The following is a 19,957-nucleotide window of genomic DNA, read 5'->3' as shown; positions in this document are numbered from 1 at the left end:
ATGTTTATTATAAAATAAGCATGTTGTATAGGAAAATAGTTTATTTGAATTTTATAAACATTTGCACCAAATAAAAGTTAATTCACTGCTCATGATCATCACTTTCCACACCTATATTTATATAATTACAACCCGTCCATCCATCCATCCATCCACACTGTTGTACTCCAGGAGATGATCCGTTACACGCGATAATGGGACAATGCACCTCTCTCCGACACTTGCTGGCAGCCTTACATTAAATTGAACACCCATTAAATGTAACGACGTGTATCACATGAAATTCTTCCCCTCGGGGTACTCGGCAGTGGGAAGCAAGGTGCGTGTCTAGGTTCGATTAAGAGCCGCGAAAATGAGCTCCACACGTTTTCACTCTCACTCTCCTCCGCAACATCGCGACGATGGAATATTCCTACGCGACGATCTACCACCACCGACCGGCATGGCGGCACAGACAATATCGGTTAACGGCGATGGCAGCAGCGCCAGCGAGTGGTGTTGTGGAGCAAAATGCGTTCATCAGGGAGAGAGAAAAAAAGGCACACGAGAAAAGGTGAAAACGTCGGTCGCGTCGGTAAGGATATTCGTTATACAAGTTTGAAGGAGGTGACACACACAAGAAATAAAGTGAAAAATTAGAAAAATAAGAAAATACTAAGTAAAAAATGTAAAAGTCAAATAGAAATAGATAGAAAACAAATGATAGAAGATAGAAACAGGAAAAAAAAGATTGAAGATAGCATAACAAACACAGAAGATCGTGAAGACAACATGTGTATAGTTCTTACTACATCTTTGGTTGGCTCAAGACAAGATAAACTCAACCTCTTCACATATCGCATACCCCCAGCGGATGCGTGTAGGTAACTGCATGTGTGCACATTTTTTGCATAAAAAATACATTTCCTTCGTTTGCGCGATCCAATATCCGACGACCCGAGGTGGTACATGGCACTGACTGAGCTGCCGCGCGCTGATGAGGACGAGGACGTCTTCTCCGCCGCCAGCCGCACCCGTCCGCCAAAACCCCCGTGCCCCCAGTAAGCTGTTGTCGGTGCCGGTAAGCACAAAGAGGCTCCGGCGAAATGGGGAAACCGTTCAGAGGCCTTTTATTAAATATGATGACTCAATTGTTTTGAACCCCTGACCTGATGACGACGACGGCGATGTGATGGCGGCGACCGACCTCGTGATAAACGCGGCCGTTTAGAGGCCTGCCAGCCTGCGGTAGTGCGGTGGTGCGATGTTGGCCTCTTCGAAGGCACCGACCGCGAAACCCTGTGCGACTCGTGCTGAGCTCTATGCAAGCTGGTTTTATCTAATAAATTTCGTTCAATTAAATGAGGGTTTTGCCCAGGGGGAGCCCGGCCGGTCGGTGGATGGGCTGAAGCGTGAAAGATGATTTCACTTTTTATCATGGTTGAGCAAAAATAAGACTACGGTGTGCGCGAGATGGAGGAAAAAGGGATGATTACTGTTTCGCAGTGAACCAGCAGATGTTCATGTGCGATGTTAGAGTTTGACGGGGAGTGACGGTGGCATGGCCTAGATCGAGAAGTAAATTATTTGTCTCTATCAAGTAGCACATTATTCACGATAAAGTCAATAATTGTTAAGCTCGTTGCGTAGAAGATCTATCAATTTCATCTGAAGCACCCACAGTTTCATTGCGATCTATTAAAGGATAGCAGATTCGACATCTTCGCGCTGCATTAGGTGTGTTAGATATTGTGCAAAGGTTTTGAACTCTTCTAGTTTCGCTTTATCCGCAGTTTGATGACCGATATGCGTTACATACATAGTGCTCGATACTTGCCAAAAACACGACAATAAAATCATCATAGACCTGAACACTTTGGAAGGATTGAAAAAAAAAATCAGGCTGACGATTTGAAACTTTAGTTTTTAGTATCTGATGAAATAAAACTTTACATATAAACAACGTTAACCTTTCTAGTGGATTTTGGTCATGTAAGATTTTTTATCCCTGGAAAATTTCTGGAAGAATCGGGGGAGCAATCTCCTCAGAGCTGAAAAAATTGGAAAATGGATTTCAAAAGAAATTCCGAAAGAAATCCTAGAAAAAAAAAATCAAGGAAAAATTTCAGAAAAAAAATCATAAGAGAAATACCCAAGAAAATCCCAAGTGGAATCCCTGAGCGAATCTCTCTGGGAAACTTGGAAGATATCCTTGGAAGAATTCCTGCAGGAATCTCAAGATGAATTCCTGAATTGATCCATGGAGGGGTGCTCGAAGGAATACCAAAATGCATTTCTAATTCCAAGAAGAATTCCAGAGGTAATCCCTCAATGGATTTCGGAGGAAATTAATTATGCAACTCCAGGAATTCCAGAAAGAATCCCAGGACAAATTTTGAAGGATTTCCGAAAGGAATTTCGGAAGGAACCCCAGAAAGAATTCTGGAAAGAATCCTACCAGGACTTATGAATCCTTGGAAATTTCCTGAAAGTAATCACAAGAGCAACTCCTCCAGAACCCTTGGAATAAGAATTTCTGGAACATTCTCTGGAAGAGTTTCGTTGTGCTCAACAGGTTTTTGAAAACAAACTGCTGCCAAAACAAAGCATTTTCTGTATTGAGCAAAAAATATGTATTTAAATAACGGCTATAGACTAATTCTTGATGAAACTTCAGAGGGAATTCCTCGAATTACTTAATATATTTCCAAAAGTATCTCTGATAAGAATTGTGGGGCTACCACAAATAGCGCATATGTTGCATTGATTTTCCTGAAGAACCCGATGAGTATTAAAAATATTCAGGTCCTCGACACGGATTGTGAGATTTTTGCAGTATCCCTGAGAGTCGTTCCTGCAGAAATTTTAAGACAAACTGTGAGGAAATTCCCGATGCCCTAAAATGGTATCTGAAGGAATTGCCGAAGTAATTCCTGGAATAATCAACGCAGAAACCTTGATTTCCTGGCTTCCTAGAAAACTTCCTTCCCAGGAAATTTCGGGAAGGAGCTCATGAAGAAAACAAAGACATAAATGTCGTAGAAATTCCTAAAGGAATTTTGGACAATCTCTCGAAGGAATCCTTGAAAACATTGCAACGGTATTAACAGGATCTCGCCACAGAAGTTCATGAAAGAATTCTCGAAGGAACTACTGGAGGAATTATGAAGCAATTTTCAGAGAAATTTTTGAAGAAATGCTTGATGGAATTTCATTAACCAAAATATCGAAAAAGCATTTTGGAGAAAAACAAAAAAAAATTCAAAGGGATGTTTTGACAAAGTAAATTTTTGAAAAACTCCCTACAGAACTCTAAAAATATTACTTGGCGATATATTCGGAGAAACTTCTGAAGGAAATTGCGGACAAATTCTTCAAGGAATTGTCACAGGAACTTTCGAAGGAATTTTCGAACGCACTCTTGAAAAAAAAAAATGCAGGAGAAACTCCCGAAGGAATTTCCAGGGAAACTCTTTAGTAATTTCTTTACTAAAGATGTACCAGAAAAAAAAATCCAGAAAGAATCTCAGTAGGCCTTCAAGAATGATTCTTAATCTCATTGAGCTCCTGAAGGAATCCTGAAAGAATATCAGAAAGATTTCCGGAAGGAATCCCAAAAACATCTGAAAGGAATCCTGAACGAATAACTGAAGGAATTCCTGAAAGAGTTACATAAATAATTTCAAAAAAAAATCTTCTGAAATTCTGAAAGATGACATTTGGAAGACATCCCTGGAGGCATTACTGGAGAAATCCCAAGATGAATTCCTGAACTAATCCCTTGAGGGATTCCCGAAAAAATCCCAGTATTAATTTCGAATCTCTAGAGAAATTCCACAAGAAATCTTCGTAGGAATTCCGGATGCAATCCCAGAAGAAATTTCAGAAAGAATCTATGGAGAAATTTTGGAAGGTTTTCCGAGAATAATTCCGGGAAGAATCCCAGGAAGATTTGGAGTTCCTGAAAACGTCACAAGAGGCACTTCTGCAGAAATCCTCGGACATTTTCTTGAGTGAATCCTTGAAGCAATTACTGAAGGAATCCCTGGGAGAATTTCTGAAAGAATTCCCAAGAGGAATTCCTAAAGGCATCCCAGAAGGAATTTGTAAAAAAAAACATTCGAGGATTTCATTTAGGAATTCTTGAAGGAAATCTGAAAGGAATCCCACAACAAATTCTGGATGGAATCCCAGAAAAGAACCCAGGAAGAATTAAATGAGAAATTCCCGAAAGAATAACTAAAATAATTCCTTAAGGAATCCCTTCAAATTTGTCATGAAATTACTGGTGGAACTATAGAAGAAACCACACTCAGAGGAGCACCTTTCAAAATCCTGAGAGAAATTTTTGAAAGAATTTCCAACATAATTTCTTGAGAAATTGCTGAAAAAAATTCTAGAAAAAATCCTGAAAGAATTTCTAAACGAATTTCAACAACAGCCCCGAAGAATTCCGGAAGAAATCCCTGTAGTATTTTGTAAAGCAATTCCTGGGGGAAAGCCTGAAGGAATCCCACAAAAAGTATTTAAAAAATCTCATGTGGAATGTCTGATGCATTCATGGGGTAAATTCCTGAAAAAATATGAATATCTGGGCGGTATTCCGGAAGGAATCCGGAGGTATCACGGAAAGAATCTCAGAACTTCAATATTCCTAAAAAAGCTTCTAGTATAGTAAGGTAAGCTTAATTATTTAACGTTATTCACAAAATCTGTGAAATTCCGTACAGTTGTTGAATATAAAAATCAATTATCATCAGGTACCTATTTGAAATTTTCAGGCTATATACCAAGAATGTTCAAATATTTTAAGAATTTCTGGTTAGGTTTCAAGCGAAACTTCTAAAAAACCTTTCAGTGATATTTTTGTGGAAACACCATTCGAATTCCAATGGAGTATTATCGGACTTTACAAGTACAAGTTTTGGAATTTTACGAGAGGTTGTTTCTGAAATTCCACTCAAGGCTCTTCCAAGCATATTCGTGAAATACCTCTGACTAAGCTCGAAGGATAGCGGCGGCTCAGGGCGCAGTTGGTTTCCTGTTCGCTTCGTAAGGGGATGGTCGTGAGTTTGATTCTCAGCCTCGGCCGGCTAACACTGACCCTCTTCTGAGGCTATGGCTCTAACGGACCTCTAACGGACCGGATTCTTGAATATAAGCGAACGGCTACTCTCAAAGGATCATCAACCGAACTGAAAAAAAACAAATCCACACATCAACATCTTCATGCACGTAATTGGATCGAGGAGAATAGTGAAAGCAGCATAAAAGCAATCAATCCACAGCCATTCATTGAAAGAATCCTGGAAAATGATGGAATCGACTAATTCCATCATTTTTCTTGTCATTATTAATCCTTGCAGTACATCTGAGATGTATTACAAACATTAAAGCGGCCAGGCCTACTGTGCAGCGTTGTTATTGTTATTGAAATCAAAGAACGGGGACATCTCGTACCAACCGTTCCGTATACGAAGCATGAATATGAAATATTAACGGTGGGAGTGAAGTTGCTAAGAAGGTTAATGTCACTCCTTGGTCCTTGGAATCCTGGGATGGGACACAGGTATTTACCCCTGATGCTCTGGCCCTTATGCCTAGGCTTAAGCGCCTTTACTCGCTCTCTGAAACGAAAAGAAAATACTAATCCCCCCCCCCCTTATTACAGCAATACAAATTTCAAAATTATCAAAAATTATAACATTAGAATTAACATTACACTACCAAATGGCCGGGGTTCTGCTAAACCGAACTAAGAGCCAAAAAGTTTATTCCGAGATATTTAAGGTTAAAGTTCAACCACTCACAAATAAACAACAACCAAGGTTATTTGAAACTTTTCCGCACACATGTAACTTACCAGCCTTTATTAACCATCCGAAATGAAGAATGTATGAAAATTAATTGAAATCATTAATATAATTACATTTAATTTCTCAGTACTTTGCACTCAGTTCACTATGGCTGAACAAAAACATTGGAATATGGTTAATAGTTCAGTGTGGCTGACTGTGTTTCTTTGTTTCACAGAAAACCAGTCGGATAATGAAAAAATCTCGATTTTTCACCGTCCATGAAGTTTGAAATCGATATGACTAACAATCCTTCACATGAATCAAAGAGGACGCGTATAGTATGGTAGCACGGAGGTCTCAAAATAGTTTGAACTATGAACGGCAGAAGCCCTCCCAGTTCAGTCCATGTTTTTTTTTCAACGGCGGTGCATGTGCATTGTGCAGGCACAGAACAAGAGTGATGATGTCCTTGCATGTCCTGAGGTTCTCAGATGTGAAAGTGGAGCAATGTGTGTACTTCATATTTATGCTGGTCGAAGAAAACCATGAAAATGTTCTGCCAAAGTGAACAAAGACAAAAAAATTCAAAAATATGAAAAAGATTCGAACTTGGATCATTTAAGTGATAACCAAACGCGTTACCTCTATGTCATTCTACCTAGCTGAAGGTCAGTCGTTAAGTCTGAATCAAGTTCTAAACATTCTTCTCAAGGATGATTTTCGTGAAAACGCCATTTTTCGATCAGCCAAAGCGAACCAAGTGTTTGATTTTTTTCAAGCTTTATTATTCTAATTAGCTTTGTTGTTTAATGACGGCTCCTTTGTCAAATTATCAGTATGTGGTGTGTCAACATAACGCAGGTATTTAAAACCAGTTGATTTTTGTATTGTTGAGAATAAATTGGTTTTAAAATGCAGTTGATTTGGTTCGGTCTGGCTGAATGTGGTTTGGAAAAATGGCGCACAGCGCCATCGAAACATAATTGGATCCTCCAACACCCGTATTTCTAATAAAGTGTTCAATTCTCTCACAGATTTTTACTATGGGTCGGTTAGAAGTTAGAAATCTGACGGTGGTGAGAAGAATTTAAAATGTGCATCATCTGCACATAAACTGAAATATTTCGCTGATTCTATGAAATGGTTTACAGTTCACTCTGGTTGGATGCAATTTTATTTTTTGTGTGTTCTGCCAAACAGAAATTTTGAATTTACTCCCCGAAGAGCAGTCAGAATTACTGGATTTTTACATGGAAGGAGGATCGCCAATTTCTTCATCCAATGGTTCGGAAAACTCAATTTTTCAAAAAATGGTCTTTGGTTCGGTTTAGCAGAACCCCGACCAAATGATCCCCCCCAGAATTGATATATTATGTTTTGTTTATATTAAATTAAGCATCAACGTTTTTCGTCAAACTCAAAACAAATTAAATTAGATGAATATGATGCAATTGTTTTTAGAATATTATCATTACCTTATTGGGTAAACATAAATCCCAACTACTTGTTTCAAGAGTAGAACTATTGATAAGCAATAAAAAAACTGAATATAAAAAATACTGATTCACAATAAATCTTTGTTCGTTGATTTAGAAAAATTAAGACAACTAGCAATAGTATTTGTTTAGGCACTTTTTTCTTTTCGAAAATGTTTTCTACAAAGAAACAGTCAATGGAAAGTCGTGGGAAGGAAAGAGTTCAACGAGCATGAAAATACGAGTGCACTCTACAAGACAAAAACGAAATAAACGATCAAGGGCTGCAAAATTAAACTAAATCCGATTATAGACCACGTTATGAAAAATATTTGTATAGTTCATTTCAATTGAGACAGAAGTACGGAATCTCAAATCAAAGTGCGATACTACATCAAATCGTTCCGATGACTTCGCCATACTTATTCTTATGAGCTAATGAATAAGTGCGGTGAAGACACCGGAACAGTTCAACGCTAAATCACACTTTCATTTGCAATTCCGCACTTCATCGTCGCAATTTTAACCGCGCAATGCGCAATAAAACTAAAACCTTAAACAGTCTGTAAAAACAATGGTCTCAATATTTAGCATTCCTCAATCGGAACAGACTCACCGGATGCCTCCTTTTCCACTTCAATACGTCGATGCCTCGTTTCTGTTGTACATTATAGTCCCTCTTTTTCGTCTCCCTACAGTTAATCACCACAAATCACACTCGTTGTACTGCTCGGAACTACCCCTTCTTTATTCACTTAAGATATTTAATCACAACTACACGAATTGCGTTGCCAAAAGAAAACTTTTTGCAAATTCTTGAAATTCAAAACTTGAATCCAAAAATTGACAGCAGCACAAGTTTTCACGGCTGCTCACTACCGCGGCACACTTCGATCTTTTCATATATAGTACTTTTCCAACGTAGATAAAAATAAAATGTTATTGACTCAATGATTTATGCAAGCAGCATAACGGAGTACACATATAAAACTCAGCCATTTATTTAGCAAAATACAAGAGTAAACAATCAGAGGCTCTCTTTTTTATTTGTCTTTGTTGTAGAGGTTTTTAGCCCGAGGGTGGTTCATTCATCTCTGCAGAGGCTCTTTCTAATAGATTGGTCATTTTGAGATAAGAGATAATATTTCTTCAAACATTACTCCAGCATTTCCTACTAGAACTCTCCTTAAGGATATCGAAATCTAACTCCGTCAGAAATTCATGGAACTTTCCAAGAAACATTGATAGCTCAACAGTGAGAGTCATAGCTGAACATTGGTTTGTTAATGGTGTCGATAGCTGAATAAAATAGAAGCTGAATATCATGTTGAATAGAAGCTCGTTGAGTGTATAACGTATCTCTTGTTCAGCCTATCATCGTATGCTGAATATGATACTCAGTAGAAGATAATCCATCTATTATACATTTCTTTATCCATTTTATCTTCAATAGTTAGCACTCCGGCTATTTCATTCAGCCTTTTATGGCACTAACAAACCATCAATGAGAAAGTTGTGAGGATCATAAAAAATTCCAAAAATGGATCGTAAATATAAGAAAATAAAAAAAAAGAAATGTGAAAAAGTATTGAAGGCCACATTTTCTAAGAAAAACTAAGAAAAAGGATTTTGTCCTCCCCGATCATCGAACGATGGATTTCAAAACTGCTGCAGAAGCCATATTATCGAAAAGTAGTCTGCAATGAATTTGTAAACGATGCAGTATCGCTTGACTAAATATTTTTAGGCATCAACTGGTGTCAAACCAGGGAAAGAGAATCGGCAGCTTCCAGTTCCGTGGGCAGAGAAGGTGGTGGAATATTTTCGTTATGCGCAACCTGACGAGGAAGAGGAAATCGATTAGTCCATACAAATTTTTTTATTAGTCCATACAAAATGGTCATTGCCCGAAATCCCCCTCCCCCCCTCATGACCACGTGGTTTATGGACAGCCCCTTATGGTGATGGAGATGAACCAGGCTGAAAATCTCCCTGATAAAGCTACTAATAATAATAAAGCCTTATGGTAATTCTGGCTAGAAGTCTTAGGGACAAATTTTCAGATTATTCGACGCACTAAAATCCGAATTTTCAACTCAAACGCTAAATCTGTGCTGTTCTACGTCAGTGACACCTGGTGTTGATACACCACTCAACAAGCTACTGGCCTTTATCAATAGATGCCTGCGGTTTATCATTCGAGAATTTTTTTTGTGGCTTTACAAAAAATTGTTTTATGGAGAACCACACAGCAATATCGATAGTAGGGGGAAGTGGGGTAGGATGCCATTTTTCAAACTTTCATCGTTTTCAATGATAATGGGCCTCATTTGTTAGGCTTTCAAAGTGGTAACAGTAACTAGACAATATTTGCTCGATACTTCAGCAAAAATATTCACTAATCTTATGCATTTTAATCGATTTTAAGCGATTTTAAAAACTGGTTCGTAAACGGCAGTGGTGCAAAAAGGCCACCTGCCATCCCGATCAGAAAGGCATAACAAAAACATAACATAATTATATCAACGGTTGATATCTATATCAGGGTTTGTTATATTTAGATATATTTGTTGGAATCGGTACGAAAAATAGTTTGTATTATTTCAAGGTTCTAACAAAGTCAGTTACAATAAATGAATATGTGATTTGATCATCATTATATCAAACTCAGTAATAATTTTTAAAATGCAATGTGTAATTTATCAATATTTTTGGTAATGTTTAGTGCGGAAATTAACCGCTGTATGGCGCCATTGTGTTTAGAAAATACACAATTGTTGATATCTTTTATTATATGAACTACCAAAAAAGCTCATGTCTTCATCAAATTTGAACAGAAAGCTTATGACTTTGGAAGGTGGAAAATGAGGTAAGCAACTCCACCATTACGTGATGATATTGGGTAATTTTAAATGTTTCTTATCATTATCCAGATCACCTGCACAGTTCGTATGTTCAGCAAAGTTGTTCATGATTCTTGAAATTCTCGAATGGTGTATAATTGTATGCACAATGTCACTACTACGAGCTATTTGATAAGTTAAATCTCATTATTCTGCTGTCCTTGAATGTTCAGATCATCACTCATCAGCGAAGTTGTCGAGAAGTCCTTAACTCTCAAGTGGAAAATGTTGTATGTAATTGAACTGCGGCGTTTACATTTGTTTACAGGATTTTGTACATGTCTTACAGGTTGAATGTTTATTATGGATGGCTTACGGAGAACTTTCAGGGAATATTTCTAGAGATATTAAAAGTATTTCTCTTGTAGATCTTCTAGGGAGCTCACTAGAAGTTCTTCCAGAGATCTCTCCTAGAGTTTTCTCAACGATTCCTACGTGAATTCTTACTGACGATTGTCCAGTCAATTATTCAAATATTTCTCCAAAAGTTCTTAAATAGATTTCTCCTAGAGTTCCTCTAGAAATTGTGGTTGGAGAATTCTTCAGCTACTTCTCCAAGGATTTTTGAAGAAAGGCTTCCGATGATTCCTACAAAAAATTACTCTAAATATTCCTACGAGATTTTTTTCAAAAAAAATCAAAGGTTTCCTTTGAATTTCTGCAAAAAATCCATAAGAAATTCCTCCACGTATTCTTCTGGGTAATCCTCTAAGGAATTCTTCAACAATTGTGGTGACCTTTTCTACATGACCTACATAGCTTTCCATTTCTATACATTTCCTACATTCCAACCGAAAGTAAAGCATAACACCAAACCTACCAGTAGCAACCTTAAAGCGCTGAGTAGCAAACAATCAAACTTCCTTATTCACGCCACACCAGAACCAGGTCATAGTATAATAAAACATAGGCATGGTCGAGTTGCGAGCGTGCTCTCAACAGCTGACCGTATAGGCTTAAGAGAGTGAGAGCGTGAGTGACGCACTTATGCGAATGTTCAATTGAAGTAGTAGAATGTAAGCATGTAAGGTAGCTATAAGTATTTGGAAAAATAAACAAAAGGTAATCAGTTTTGATCAACCGCGAAGTTGCGTGACTTGTGCATGTCAATTAATCCGAACCATCCACGCGACTCGCTGATGGCGACCGGACTAAAGCGAACCGTATTAATCGCGATTTCCATATCGATTTTAATTATTGCAACAGTGATTGTGGTGAAAATTTTAAAAGAAGAATTTGACAGCTTGTGTGAAACAATGAAGCAAGCGAAATACATCACCCTTACAAACTAAAGTGAAACAAAAGTGAACTAAAAGTGCAAAAATGGGCGCAACCGAATCTAAAGAAGAAAATATCATTGTGGCTCAGCAAGCCCAACAAATTGCTCCTGCAGTAACAAAAAACAGTTTAGAATCGAACGACATTATCGCAGCATGCTTTGTTCTTGCTATCTTAGCCATATGTGCATATTTCGCGTGGCGCTGTTTTAAGAGAGAAATTGATTTGCGCATAGCGAAAAGTAACAAGAGTTCGCGCATAACAAATGTATAAACAATGTGGTGTGACTAATGATTAGAGAAAAATAAATTGAAGAAGTAAAGTGTCCCGAAGAAGATCCATCGTAGTTCAAGCATGAATCAGCACAGTGGTTCCACCAATAACCAATCAACAAATCGTCAAAATGAAGATCATCGCCGCATTCGTCCTCTTCACCACCGTCGTCGGAGCCCTGGCAGCAGAGGAATACAGTGCACCATAAAGATAATTGATATGTGATCGGTATGTACAACCAAAAACAAGTAGATGAACTATTATCAAATCTCCAGCAAGAGCTGAAAACCCTAAGAAAATCCCCAAACAGGAAGTATTTAAAAACGACCCTGTTAGATAAACTAAGGAAAGCAAAAGAATTATACGAAAATATTTTATATATCTTAGAAGACTATGATCAATATCATCAAAAAGCATTATTAAGAGATGCTCGTTCTTTATTTAGTGAAATAAAAATATTCATTGATATCAGATTAGACTATGGTAAGCATTTGATTAAATTTAAAGCACTTGCGAATATAATAGTTGCATTTTTTAAACTTCGAAAAAAACATATACAAACAAACATGTTCGATTATAAAACGGCTACTTCTTTGGTACAACCATATGATGGTTCAGTTGCGGGGTTAGATGCATTTATAGATGCATCCAATCTTTTATTGGAAATTATTCAAGCTGGTGAGGAAGAAATAGCCGCAAAATTCCTCAGAACTAGACTTACAGGAAAGGCTCGTATTGGATTGCCAAATGAAGCTATAACAATCCCTCTAATAACCCAAGATGTTAAAAACAGGTGTCAAGATAAAACAACGCCTGAGAGTATCATAGCAAAACTTAAGGCAATAAAATCGAAACAATCGAATCAAAAATTTTGCGAAGAAGTTGAAAATCTTACTATTCAACTGAAAAACGTATACATCGAAAATAAGATTCCAACAGATGTTGCTTCAAAAATGTCTACGAAAGTTGGCGTAGATGCCCTAATAAATGGTGTTGGCAACCCAGAAGTAAAACTGATACTTAAAGCGGGGACATTTACGGATCTCAAGGATGCGATCCAGAAAGTGAATGAAAATCTTCCAGAAACTGATAATTCTGCACAGCTACTTACATTCAACAGAAACCGTAATGACCAACGAAAGTACAATAATTACCAAAACCGTTATCATCAGAATAACAGCAACAAACAATATGAGAATCGTAATAACCATGGGCATTTCAATTATCGTAATTTAAACGGTAACAATAACTATTCTATTAGGAATAACACAAACAATTTGCAGAATCGTCCACAGCCACGATACTTTAACGGTTATCGACGAAATAATAACCGGAACAATAATGCTAGAAATGTCTATGTGACCGGTGTTGACACCGTTCCAAACCTGAATACTGAATCAGAAAGGCTAATGCAACCTTTTGGAAACATCCAACAAAGAAATACAAATCGAGATTTTTTAGGTCAAGTGGATCAGCTGCCCCATTCAACAACTCGAGGTCCATTTATACCATAAATCTAAAGGCAGCGAATTATGTCAATCTTTATTTAGAGAATAATCGTAGATGTTCTTTCATAGTTGACAGTGGTGCGGATATTTCAATAATTAAATTAAATCGAGTACCGCCTCAACAAATAGTCAATAAAAATAAACGATTTCAAATTAAAGGTATTACGCAAGGAATTCAGGAGTCCTTAGCTGAAACGATAGAAACTTTACATTTTGAGAACGAAATAACATTATGTCACAATTTTCAAATCGTCGATGCACAATTTCCTATTCACACCGACGGTATATTAGGTCGTGATTTTCTAACAAAATTTAAATGCAATATAGATTATGACCATTGGTTATTAACGTTCAGAAATTTCGATCAAGAAGTTTCAATACCAATTGAAGACACTTACCAGAATAGCATATGCATTCCAGCACGATGTGAAGTAGTGCGAAAAATTCCAAATTTAAATGTTTCAAAAGATTGTTTGATAATATCTCAAGAGATACAACCAGGTGTCTTTTGTGGTAATACCATTGTATCAAGCCAAAGTCACTTAGTAAAATTCATTAACACTACTGGTTCATCTGTCGTAATTTCAGATTTTATTCCAAAAATTGAAAGTTTAGATAACTACGAATTGGTTGAAAGTACACGTTGTAGTAAAACCCAACAGCAAAGAATACAAGAAATTTTTAAATTAACTGGAGTTGATGAGTTTCCTCCATACATCAAAAATCCTCTTAAGAATTTGATAGAAAAATACGAAGACGTTTTTTCGCTCCCAGACGAAAAACTAACAACAAATAATTTTTACACCCAAAACATAGAACTGACAGATCACAAAGCGGTTTACATTCCAAATTATAAAATTATTCATGCACAGAAGGATGAAATCAACCGGCAAGTAAACAAAATGCTAGAAGATGACATAATCGAACCCTCAATTTCGCCATTTAATTCGCCAATATTATTGGTTCCAAAAAAGTCTAATAATAATGAGAAAAAATGGAGATTGGTAGTTGACTTTCGTCAGCTCAACAAAAAGGTAATTGCGGATAAATTCCCTTTACCACGTATTGATGTTATTTTGGATGAATTGGGTCGTGCTAAATATTTTAGTACATTAGATTTGATGGCCGGATTCCATCAAATCCCTCTTGACGAAACATCAAAAAAATATACAGCGTTTTCCTCTCCATCTGGACATTTTAATTTCAAGAGATTGCCATTTGGGCTTAATGTTAGTCCAAATAGCTTTCAACGCATGATGAGCATAGCAATGGCTGGATTAAATCCAGAATGTGCTTTTGTTTACATAGACGATATTGTTGTTATTGGCTGCTCTGTCAAACATCATCTGAATAATTTAGCAATAGTTTTCGAAAGATTGAGATATTATAATCTTAAACTGAACCCTATGAAATGCAAATTTTTTAAGACCCAAGTTACGTACTTAGGCCATAAAATAACTGATTGTGGAATTTTGCCCGATGACTCCAAATATAAAGTTATACGTGAATATCCCGTACCTACGAATGCAGACGAAGTACGTCGCTTTGTAGCTTTCTGTAATTATTACAGAAAATTTATTCCTAATTTTGCGGAAATTACCAAACCACTCAATGATTTGTTAAAAAAGGGAGTTAGCTTTAAATGGACAATTCTTCATCAAGAACGATTCAATGAACTAAAAAGTTGTTTACTTACCCCACAAATTCTAAGCTATCCAGACTTTTCAAAAGATTTCATTTTGACAACAGATGCTTCAAATATTGCATGCGGAGCTGTGTTGTCTCAAAATCATGCAAATGGCGATTTACCTATTGCATTCGCCAGCAGAGCATTCACCAAAGGAGAGAAGAATAAACCCGTAATTGAGAAAGAGTTGACTGCAATACACTGGGCGATCAACTATTTCAAGTCATATCTGTACGGGCGAAGGTTCAAAGTTCGAACTGACCATAGACCCCTAGTCTATTTATTTGGCATGCGAAATCCAACCTCAAAGTTGACCAAAATGCGTCTTGAACTAGAAGAGTTTGATTTCGATATTGAATTTATTCCAGGTAAAGATAATGTATGTGCTGATGCATTGTCGAGAATACCACATAATTCAGAAGATTTGAAAACATTAAGTATCCTTAAAGTGAACACAAGATCGATGACTCGATCTTTACAAACTAGTAAACAATCCAAGGATGTGTCGAAACCACTGAACAAGATTGATCACCTTGCAATTTGGGAAACCGACAGCTCTTCGGAAGTAAGAAAATTTCTTAAAGTTAGTTGTGAAGTGCACCACAACAAACTTTCCTTGAAACTTTTAAATCATAACTATCGGAAAATTTTAGGACAAATTATTGTCCCCGTATTAAACAACAATGGAAGTCAAGCATTAGAGTTTGCATTTCTACAATTATCAACACTCATGAGTAAATATAACAGAAACATGCTAGCAATTTCAAAGGAGGATAACATGTTCAAGAACATGTCGATTGAAACATTTAAGGAAATCGCAAATATTGCCATATCCAATTATCAAATTATCCTTTTTACACCTCCACGAATATTGAAGAATATTAAAGAAATTCAGGATATCCTCAAACAATTTCATATAATACCCACCGGTGGACATGTAGGCAGACATAGATTATACCTAAAGGTAAGAGAATATTTCGTGTGGAAAAACATGAAAAATGACATAATGAATTTTGTCGGAAAATGTGTCCAATGTAAAATAAATAAGGTCTATAGACACACAAAGGAAGCAGAAGTTATTACTACGACTCCTTCCAAACCGTTTGAAGTTATCTCCGCAGACACTGTAGGACCACTTACAAAAACGAACAACGGGAATAGATTTATACTAACATTGCAATGTAACTTATCGAAATACGTGATATTGATCCCTGTACCAACAAAAGAAGCATACGTTTTAGCTAAAGCAATTGTTGATAACTTCATCTTAACTTTTGGATCATTTCTTCAACTTCGAACAGACCAAGGGTCTGAATACAATAACGAAGTAATCGAAAAAATATGTAAACATTTAGAAATCAAGCATACATTATCAACTGCCTATCACCCACAATCTATAGGAGCGTTAGAGAGAAATCACAGATGTTTAAATGAATATCTGAGATCCTTCACTAACGCTCACCAAACAGATTGGGACGATTGGGTTAAATATTACGAATTTACTTTTAACACGACTCCACACACTGAACATGGTTATACCCCATATGAGCTTGTTTTTGGCCAAAAGGCTAAATTACCACAAAATATTCAACATGATGTACACAAAATTGAGCCAATTTATAATATCGAACAATATCATAACGAACTTAAATTCAAATTGCAGTATACCAATCAAATTGCAAGAAAAAATCTCATTCAAAATAAAGAAAAGAGACAAATGAAAAATAATGAAGAGACTAATCCAATCAACATTTGCCCTGGAGATAGAGTATATCTTTCTAACCATAACAGGAAAAAACTAGATCCTTTCTATCTAGGACCGTATATTGTTCATAAAAATGAAGATCCAAACTGTGTTATAATTCATCCTCAATCTAAAAAACAATCTACAGTTCATAAAAATAGGTTAATCAAAATGTAAAATAAAGCAAAACAAAAAAATGGTTTATTATTGTTAATCGTTAATCGTTGTTAATTATTAACTCGTTAATCAGAATGGTGATACCATTCTTCTTTTTAAAAGGGGGAGGTGTGGTGACCTTTTCTACATGACCTACATAGCTTTCCATTTCTATACATTTCCTACATTCCAACCGAAAGTAAAGCATAACACCAAACCTACCAGTAGCAACCTTAAAGCGCTGAGTAGCAAACAATCAAACTTCCTTATTCACGCCACACCAGAACCAGGTCATAGTATAATAAAACATAGGCATGGTCGAGTTGCGAGCGTGCTCTCAACAGCTGACCGTATAGGCTTAAGAGAGTGAGAGCGTGAGTGACGCACTTATGCGAATGTTCAATTGAAGTAGTAGAATGTAAGCATGTAAGGTAGCTATAAGTATTTGGAAAAATAAACAAAAGGTAATCAGTTTTGATCAACCGCGAAGTTGCGTGACTTGTGCATGTCAATTAATCCGAACCATCCACGCGACTCGCTGACAATTCCTCCATGACTTTTTCCATGACCTCCTTTTTGAATTCTTCAAAGAACTTTGACCCAAGGATTTGTTGGAAGATTAGTTCATATACATGTTGAGATTCCAAGTAAACCACTCCTATGAACCAACATCTCTGACCATGGAACACGAAAACACATTCCAATCCACCAATTATATTTCACCGACCAGATTGCGTCACCTTTGATCTGTCGGAGCTCTCAACTTAAACTACTAATATGAATTCAGTACAGTATACAGATCATTCGTGATAGGGATTTCCCGCAAGGTTTATTTTAAGTTTAAAATCCAACATACACTTCGTCCCTTGAGAATTTCTTCAGAGAATCCAAAAGGGAGATTCTTCAAGACATTCGGAGCAAATTACTTCAGCCTATGCATAAAAAATTCCTTAAAGGATTCTCCATCAGGGAAAATCCATCATAAATTCTGAAGGAACTCAGTAATTATTTAAGTTCTAGTTTTTAAGTTAAACTTTTCAATCCAATTCCATTTTCTTCGAAATTTCTTATTTATTTATTTATTTCGTCAATCAGCGTAGACTAGTACACATATTTGTACACATTTCTCTTATCTTCTAATGTTCTTATATATTTTGAAAAGAAAAAAAAAGTTTATGTGTAAAATTAAAATTTAGATTGAATACCCTGGTTATGTGTTGCGATTTCGAATGGTATTAAAATATGTTCTTAGATTTTGCCGAGACATTGTAAAGTCGATTGTTTCGCAATGCTGATTGTAAATATCCATCATTCGATTCAAAGGCCCAAATTTGGCATAATTAGTTCTGTGATGGTTTGTATGAAATAAGTTTCGATTTCTTAGTTGCCTTGAAGGAATGTAAAAGTTTAATTTCGATAAGATTTCAGATGCATCAATCCTTTGCGAAACGACATCATTTACGAAAGCAACCATTGCTACTTCACGTCGCTCTTTCAAAGTTTGTATGTCTATAAGCATGCAGCGTGCTTTGTATGATGGTAGAGGAAATGAAGTCCAACCTAATTTACGAAGAGCGAATAGAAGAAATTGTTTTTGTACAGATTCGAGTCTTTCTTCATGTGTGATTGAAAATGGTGACCATACAATGCTGCAGTATTCCATGATTGATCTTACATATGACACAAAAAGCGTTTTGATTGTGTATGGGTCATGAAAGTTGTAGCAGAACCGTTTTATGAACCCTAACATGTTGTTCGCCCTGTGAATGATAGTATTGTAGTGGTCTACGAAAGTTAGCTTAGAGTCTAATATTACGCCTAGATCCCTAACTCTATCACTTTTTTCCACAATTTGATTTCCTAATGCAATTGAAATATATGGTGTTGTTCTTTTTCTGCTAAATGATATTAGGTTGCATTTCTTTACATTCAGTTCTAATAAGCTCTTCTTGCACCATATGTAGAATTTGTCTATTTCATTGCGGAATACATTGATGTCTTCTTCATTTCTGATTTCCAGAAAGAGCTTCATGTCGTCGGCATAAATTAATACATTCAGTTTGTTGAGAATGAAGGAAATGTCGTTTACGTATATGATAAAAAGAAGGGGTCCCAAATGAGAGCCTTGAGGGACACCCGAAGTGACTTGAATTGGTTTCGATTTGGTTTCATCAAATTTAATGATTTGTTGGCGGTCTGTTAAGTATGATTCAACCCATTTAAGAAGGCCTGGCTCAAATCCATTTTTTCCAGTTTGAAAAGCAGCATTGGTATATCGATGCGATCAAATGCTTCACTAAAGTCCGTATAAAGAGCTTCTACGTGGTTTCCATTATCCATTGCATTCAAGGAAAAGTCAACGAAATGAAGCAGGTTTGTTGTTGTTGAGCGACCCTTGAAAAAGCCGTGTTGTGCTCCAGTGATTCTATTTTTATTTGGAGAAAAAGCTTTTCGTTGACAATAGCCTCGAAAAGTTTCGGAATGCAAGAGATGAGGGCAATACCACGATAATTACGTATATCAGATTTTCGGCCGGATTTAAAGATAGGTACTAAAAAAGAGCTTTTCCATATTTTAGGGAATATTCCAGTTTCCAGTGATTTGTTAAAAAGCCAAAATAAATAGTATGTGGTCACTCAGTCTCTGTTGTGAATATCACTACAATTAACTACAGCTTTTTTCCGCAAAGATAATCTGTGTATGCATATCTGCCGATCGAAATAGTTATGTACTAGCAAATGAAGTGAAGTTGTTTTGTTAAAGTTAATAAAATATTCAGTTCAACAGCGAAACGAAGTGTTTGATATCCCTCTGGATTTCCTGAACGCTCTGTGTTCGAAAACGAATTACTTCAAGTATTTATCGAAAGGTTTCTTTACTAATTTTATCGACAATTACACCAATGACTCATTATGTAAATGTTTTTTTTTTCTATCCTTTTAAAAATTCCTTCATAAATTCCTCTCCAAGGGAATATTCCTGCAAGAATTTGCGGTGGATATTCCTACTGAAACATTCACCACTTAAGCGCCATAATACTACTGAACAACTTTGCAGAAGGAATATCATTAATTAATAATAATGAAATAAAACAGGCCAAAAAACGCTTTAAATATTTAAATAAACGCTGGCGCAACTAGTGTTTAGTTACACACT

This window comes from Aedes albopictus, chromosome 2, assembly GCF_035046485.1.
Source record: "Aedes albopictus strain Foshan chromosome 2, AalbF5, whole genome shotgun sequence".
NCBI classification, from domain to species: domain Eukaryota; kingdom Metazoa; phylum Arthropoda; class Insecta; order Diptera; family Culicidae; genus Aedes; species Aedes albopictus.
The sequence above is the reverse complement of the archived record's forward strand: the minus strand, read 5'-3'. Positions refer to the sequence as shown.